The sequence below is a fragment of the Gastrolobium bilobum genome, unplaced genomic scaffold (genome assembly GCF_033153095.1).
Source record: "Gastrolobium bilobum isolate Gb01-03AN ecotype WA unplaced genomic scaffold, APGP_CSIRO_Gbil_v1 utg433, whole genome shotgun sequence".
Classification (NCBI taxonomy): Eukaryota; Viridiplantae; Streptophyta; class Magnoliopsida; order Fabales; family Fabaceae; genus Gastrolobium; species Gastrolobium bilobum.
In genome coordinates this window covers 16,295-24,441 of record NW_026898678.1, presented here as the reverse complement: position 1 = coordinate 24,441, position 8,147 = coordinate 16,295, and positions in this window count along the sequence as shown.

Sequence of the window (8,147 nt, the reverse complement as noted above, 5' to 3'; positions counted from 1 at the left end):
ATGATCCGCCACTTTGTTCTCTACCCCAATTTTGTCTCGGATCTCCAGGTCAAACTCTTGAAATAATAACATCCACCTCAGCAGTCGTGGTTTAGCATCCTGTTTAGTCATCAAAAACTTGATAGCAGAGTGGTCAGTAAAAACAATGATTTTGGATCCTAACAAATAAGGCCTAAATTTATCCAAGGCATAAACTACTGCTAACATTTCTTTCTCAGTTGTGGCATAATTAACTTGAGCTTCATTCAAGACTTTGCTAGCATAATAAATGACATGTAATAATTTTTCCTTACGCTGACCGAGGACAGCACCAATTGCATAAGCACTGGTGTCGCACATGAGCTCAAAAGGAAGGCTCCAATCAGGGGCTGTAAGCACAGGAGCTGCAATAAGCTTCTCTTTCTCCTGGATTCTTGAAAGATGATCCTTTATGAATTTTGAATAACCAGGCATACTTGCCAAAGCTTCTGCAAAAGGGATGTTTATGTGCAGCTTCTTGAAGATGTCTAAAAACCTGCCATACTGTTTGTTATAAGCCTCTTTCTTGAACCTCTCTGGGTAAGGTGCTTTAGACCGCACATATTCAGGACTCAGCTCATGCTTTTTCTCAACCACAACAGGTCGCTCTGCAACCTCTTCTTTTTCAGTAACAATTTCTTTGTTTTTTTCTTTCACAATTACCTCAACCTCTGGCTCAACTGCTCCATCATGCTTCTCTTCTTCTTCCGCACAATCTAGAATTGGAGTTTTAAGAGGCGCTACCACTTTGCCACTTCTAGTAATAATAGCCATGCAGTCTTCCTTTGGATTGATAATTGTATTACTTGGAAAAGTACATGGAATTCTTTCTGAAACTTGCTTTGCCAATTGTCCTATCTGATTCTCCAGGTTCTTGATGGAAGTATTTGTATTTTTGTTGTTGGCTCTAGTCTCCTCCATAAAGGTATTAGTGGTCTGAGCCATCTCATTAGAAGTCTTGGCCATTTGTGCAAAGGCTTTTTCCCACTCAGCAGGCTCTCGTTGTTGACTATGTGAAGGCTGAGTATAAGTATTAGATTTGAAATCCATGCCAACTCCCTAAGCTCTCCGCTGAAAATTGTTACCACCACCACCACCAGAAAAATTCTGATTTCTCTGAAGATTTGGCTGCTGAGGGCGCTAGTCATACCATATACCATTCACCTGCATTTGTTGAGGTGAATCAGAAGAAGCAAGAGATGGACATTCATTAGGAGCATGACTGTCCGTACACTAATCACAGACAAAGGCAACATATTGAGCTTGAACTCCAGCAATCTGCATCTTGTCAAGCCTGGAAGTCAAACTAGCCATTTGTTGAGCTAGCAATTTATTTTCAGCCAGAACTGACTCATTACTTTCTAGATGAAGGCTACCTTTCTTAGACTTTGAAGATACCCCTTGATTTTCATTCCTGGCCATCCTCTCTATCAGCTTCAGAGTTTCATTCGCCCTCATGGTTTTAATAGTACCACCAGTTGCACCATTCAAAACCATTCTATCTTCAGGTGTGATGCCATTAAAAAATATTCTGACTTGATCACCAGCAGTCAAATTATAATGAGGGCACCTCCTCATCAAGTCCTTGAACCTGTTCCATACTGCACACAATGTTTCACCCTCAGTTTGAGTGAAGTTGGTGATATCATTCACCATTTGATTGTATCTCTCCATGGAAAAAAACTCCGCAAAGAACTTTGTAGACAAGTCATCCCATGTAGCTATGCTCCGTGCAGGCTGCCTCTCCAGCCAGCTAAGTGCTTCTCCCTTTACAGCAAAAGGGAATAATCTCAACCGGATAGCATCATCAGACACCCGAGGGTGCTTGGTTGAGTCACATATCATTAAGAACCGGTCTATAAACCTGTGTGGATCCTCATGCTCATCTCCTCAAAATTGAGTTCTCTCCACCAACTGAATTATGGAAGACTTCAACTCCCAATTATTGTCAGCAATATTCGGTTGGACAATACTTGAATTAGGCCTGTTGAAGGCTGGAGTGAGGATGGTATCCATGAGTGGATTTTCAGCTTCATTATTCGCTGCCATGGTTGGGATTTCAGGTGCTTCTTCAGATTGAGCACTTGGCACTTTTGATTTCTTCTGAGCAAGTCTTCTGTTTCTCCTTTCAGACCTTGTAATTTCAGGATCGAATAACAATTCTGTAGGATCAACCTTGCCTCGCATAAAACTTCAAGAGAAGATTAGTAGCAATGTTCAAAACAAATTAAAACAAGAACAGAAGAAATTAAAATAAAATAATCACACAAAAAAAGAATAATCTTGAAATTCAAGATTATAAAATATAAGAAATCACAATCCCCGGCTACGGCGCCAAAAACTTGATACAAACCGACAAGTGTACTGATCGTTCAAGTAATAAAGTGATAAGTAAGTTATCGTCTCCACAGGGATTGTGAGCGAATATCTTATAAACGTCCTTTCAAGATATAAAACCCAAATGATTTGAAGAACAATAGAAATTAAAGACAAAGACGTATTTTTGGATTTTAAAAATAAGAGAATGATGCAAAATGATTTGGATAAAAATATGAGAGATATTGCAGGTAAGTACACTCGCCCTATGATCCCCTCTTTTTACTACGGATTGATTCACAATGCTCAATTAAAATAAACAATCAAACAATTTATCATCCAAACAATTATTAGCTAAACCCCAATTCCTTGCAAATTTAGCCCTTTAATCACAATTAAAACCCCAATTCCTTGCAATGTTTCAATTGAGATCAAGCATTACACAGATAAATTAAACGTTTGTAATAAACAATGTGTCTATTCCTAGCACGCATGTTAATTATTATCCTACCCCCTTTCTGGACCAAAACCCCAATATTCCTATCTAGGGTTCTAACCCTCAGATTATCATTCAATACTAAACTGATCAGATTTAATATAAACGATAAGCAAAACGCACAGAGTAGGCATAAATCAATTAAATTAAAGAGCGAAAAGTAAACCAATCCATAAATAAACAAAAGGTTCACATAGGGTTTGTGACCCTACCCACAATGAAGGAAACTAGCCAGACATGGTCATAGCTGAATTACAATGATTCATAAAAGAAGAATAATAGCTGAATTCAAAAGGAAAAGAAAATAATCTCCAAGATCAATCTCCGCAAAAGCTCCAGAAGTTCTTTCCAAGATCTTCGTCTCCCCCTTTTTCTCATCCCTCTTTCTTTTATTTTGCTCGCATGCGTTCAAAACACGGTGTCTTCCTGCTCGAAAACCGGCGCTGACGGCGCCATTTTTACACTGAATTTGAATTAATCCGCGCTGATGGCGCCGATCATACTTCTTCCGCGCTGATGGCGCAGAATTTTCACTGAAAATGCATTTATTCCGCGCTGATAGCGCCACCCATTTGATCCAAATTTTCCTTCTGCACAAATTCTCATTTTTCCATGCTAAATTCCTATCCAAATATAAACTTGAGTGAGAAATAACATTGAAAATGAAAAACTAACAATTAATCCATAAAATGTATTGATAAGTATGCTCTTTTGACCTTAAAGCTTAGTATTTTAACCTGGAAAATCAACTATATTACAACCACATCATTAATCATGTTAAAGGTTGTTAATTTATGTTTAATAAGTAGTATTGAACATCTGTTTTGGGCTAAAAATGAACCTTGGACCTTGGGGAAGCCATGAAGGCTCGGTTTATGCAGAAAAATTCTGCATAAAACTGTTATGCCCGCGTGGTAATCAATTACTTTTGGTTGGTAATCGATTACCATGTGCAGTAATCGATTACCTATGTTTTGGTAATCAGTTACCTAGTTCTGTAATCGATTACCATGACTGGGTAATCGATTACCACCTGTGAAAAATGACCAGAAACCAATTTTAATGCATGGGAAAGTCCCCATTTGGGCATGATGGCCAAAGAGGTTTGTGTTACTGTTGGAAAACAGTGATACCTTTAATTGTGGGACTTAATGCTTGATAATTATGATCTAGAAAAGACGTAATCGAATAAGGAAATGTTGTCATAATGAAATGAACCTTTAAAGTATGGTTATTGATGATATTTCTCATATAAACAGATTGTGATTGTGTTTGTGGGTCTTGAGCTTGTGCGAACTCTTGGTATTGGATAGCTAGTTTACAAGGTAAGCTTTAGTGTCCTCGGTTTAGCCATGTTGTGGTTCCACCATGTCCCATGGGGGTATGGTTATATGCATGTTGTGTTACATGCTTTGAATATTTGAAATGCTGTTGAGCTTTATGTGTAATGGCTTTTAATATGCATGTGTTGTTCCATCTTGACGGTAAGCCTGAGTATGTGGCGTCATACAAGACGGTGATCCGGGGTGGATGCAAGTAGCATCTTGCACTATGTGTAGGTAATAAACGTATTCCTGCATTTCTCTGGCCAGTAGAATAGGATTTGACACATATGACATGATCATCTGCTGCATTGCACTGATTTAGAACTGATGATGATAAACTATTTTTGAACTTATATTGCACATGTAAGTGAGCTTGGGGTGGAAGGTCCTTGAAGACTCACTGTCTTACTGAGATTTCTAGTTTAGAGATCTTACCCCACGTTTGGGGAATGCTTATTTCAGGATCAGGTAGTATGGGGGCCGATGCCTCAGGCGGCAGGAGGCCGGAGCTTAGCTGATTTATGTTATTACTGCTTATTTGCTAGCATGACTGGACTAGTTGCTGTTTATGTTTTCCGCATTGAGATTATGTTATTATGTTGAGACTGATGTTGGGCTTTGTTGCCTTATTTGTGTGAGCATGGGAATTGTCCATGTCACTTGTTGTTAGTACTTTTAGTTTGGAGTTGTATAACCTGATAGTGGTCCCGTCTACGTGATGTAGTTCCACGACTAGAGACTCACATTTATGTTATTTATATATTGAGGTATTACAGTTAGCTGTTTTATTGCAATTTATATACAGGCGGTGTTTTATTAATTGATTAATAAGCAAGTTGGTAATGATAACGACATCATAATTGAAAAGAAAAAGATATTTCACAATTTTAATTAAGCGCAACTTAATACGATATTATGATAACATTACCGGATATATACGGGGTGTTACAATGTGCAATATAAGTTCCAAAACAGTTCAACAATATCATTTCCAAAATAGTGCAATGCAGCAGAATATCATGTAATGTGTGTCAATACTATAATCTACTGGCCAGAGAAATGCAGGAATACATCTATTACCCACACGTAATAGTACAAGGAACATCGCTTGCACCTCACCTCAGTCTCACCATCTTGTATGTACCACATACTCAGGCTTACCGTATATGTGGAACACCACATGCATATCATAAAGCCATTGCACATATCAGCTCAAAAGCATTTCATTATATCAAAGCTTGTAACACAGCATGCATATAACCATTCCCCCATGGGGTATGGTGGAACTACACAATGGCTAAACCGAGGACAAGAAAGCTTACCTCTTAAGCTAACAATCCAAGCCAAGAGTCCACAGCTCAAAGTCCAAACATAGTAAAATCACAATCTGCTATGGACCAATAATATGATCAACAATCATACTCTACAAGCATACAACATAAAGACAACGTATTTCCTTATGTTTTACGTCTTAAGGCTTCACACAAGCCACAAGCCCTTAATCACATGATTCTGACTTAGTTCAATTATTACAGAAGTTCAACTTCCTCAAACTAGGGTCCACAAACCCCAAACATCAGTTATGGATGAACAATAAGCTACTGTTCCTCGCAAACCTAGAATATCCGGATATTTGTCGGGGATATATCCGGATATCAATATCCGGATATCATATCCGGATACCAATATCTGGATATCCATATCCGAATATTTCACGACAGAATGCAATTCTGCATTTCGTAAAGATATCCTTCAAAGGTTCCACTTTTAACACTTCCAAACGTTAAAGCATGCATCTTTACTCTGTTTTTAGTTCACATACCAGAGGGTTACTTGTTTAACTCATTAAACATACCAAAACCTCAACTCTAACCCATTAAACTCATGATCAAAGTTGGTGACACTTACCAAAGCTCAAAACTCAGCAAGAAAGGCTCTTGGAGCTCACCATACTGCCTCTACAGTTCTGACTAACAAGGCACACGAAAATACCACACAAGATGAGTTCTTTCTCTACAAGGATCACACTTTGAAGCTAAAAATGCCAACCCCAAGCTCCCACAAGCCAACCCTAAAAGTCAGCACCTCCACACACTCAACCAGAGGCTACAACTCAGCAAGGAAGTCACTCACAACCTCGCAAGACCAACCCACACAAGGCAATGGTGTTTAGAGATGAAGAGATGAAGCAAAGGTGACAACTTGGTCACAAAAATGGTGAAGAAAGGCCATGAACCCAAGCACCAGCTGACCAGCCACCAACAACCCACGTAGGATCAGAATCTCTAGGGTTTTGTCCCCAAAGAATGAGTATATATAGCCCACTTAAGCCTTTAACACACAGTATTAACTTTAATTTCTACACTTAGGATTTTAATCCCAAAATCAGGATTCCGAACCTACTCAATTTTACAAGAATTATCATATTTTTATTTTATTTTTCGGAGCACCTTTCCGGTATGCGCTTTTCATAGCCAGTATCAGTTTTTGGCACCAGTTCTCATTATTTTAACTTGAAACTCGTTTTACAAGTCCTATATATTATTCTAGGAATTATCATGCACTTATTATAATTTTCTGGGATACTTTTTCGATACGCATTTATACCGACTAGCAGAACCGGTATCTGCACTTTTCGTCAGAAAAGTGACTTTCAGCATTATTAACCACTTTCTATATTTAATTAATGCTCAATAATAATTATTAGGGTCAATTATGGAATTATCTCCTAATTTCACATAATTAATTAATTAACTTCCTTAATTAACGGTGCAGGTTCTTACATTATTCAGTATAGATATCTGTCTTTTGCATTTACATACAGGCAATGTTTTGGAAATGAATTAAGTAATTCAACTTGGTAAGGATAATGACGTCATAATTAAAAAGAAAAAGTTATTCCGCATTTTTATATTAAGTGTGGCTTAATACAATGATATGTTAACAAACCGGGTTAACACGGGTGTTACATTTCTAATGGTTTATATGATTCTCTAACACACCCCCTAATGCAAGAATCCTTTGGGCTTGAAGTGTGGATATTGCACATGCCAAATTTTTTGGTTTTACCCTGTGCTTATTTAATTCCACTTGAAAGGTGGGGCCGCGAAGATCGAACTCATGTCACTTAGGCTCTGATACTATGTAAATAAAAATCTCAACCCAAAACCTTAAAGTGTTGGGAGATGACTTCTTTAATGGTTTATATTATTTTCTAAATACTCTCTTTCTTTTCGAGTAATATGACTTACATATACATAACTTAGAAATGATTACATCGTGTATGATTTTAATAAAATAATATTTTATAGGACGTGATATTCTTACATCGGTGTAAGAATAAAAAGTTTTACACAAAATCTTGGTCATTGATTTGCTTACATCTAACTGCTCACATATCTGTTAAATTAGAACCCTTAGATATAAATAGAATCAATGACCAAGATTGAAAGTGTAACAGTGTAGAATAATCCTGACCCATATTTTATATATTCAAATTTTAATAAATTTATTAAATATTAAATTTTACATTGATAAACAGTATAGATTGATATATTTTCTAAATTAATTTTTTTAAATTAGTTACTAATTAGAACCAATAATTGAAATATTTTTATCATTGATATTATTATTTCTCAATCTGTTTGTGTTGAAAATTCAAATGTGAATGAGTCTGGTAATGGTTGATAATAAACTAATGATCATATATATAAGTGGAAGGTTCAATAAACTCATCAATGGTTTAAGATTTTTGGTTGAGATATATATGATGTTAAACCCACTTATTGTGGTTGATGTAACTTAATTCATTGATAATATTTCTCTACTGCCAAGGGCTTCCCATGACCCACCTAATAGTGGCATTAGAGTCTGGTAAATTTGGGTTAGTCAAGTGTTTGGCTAAAGGAAAGTTGAGTATTTAGGCTTTCGAGGTTCTAGGGAGGTTTCAAGTGGGATGGAGTATCACATTATTTTGTAATAAACTTGGTGGA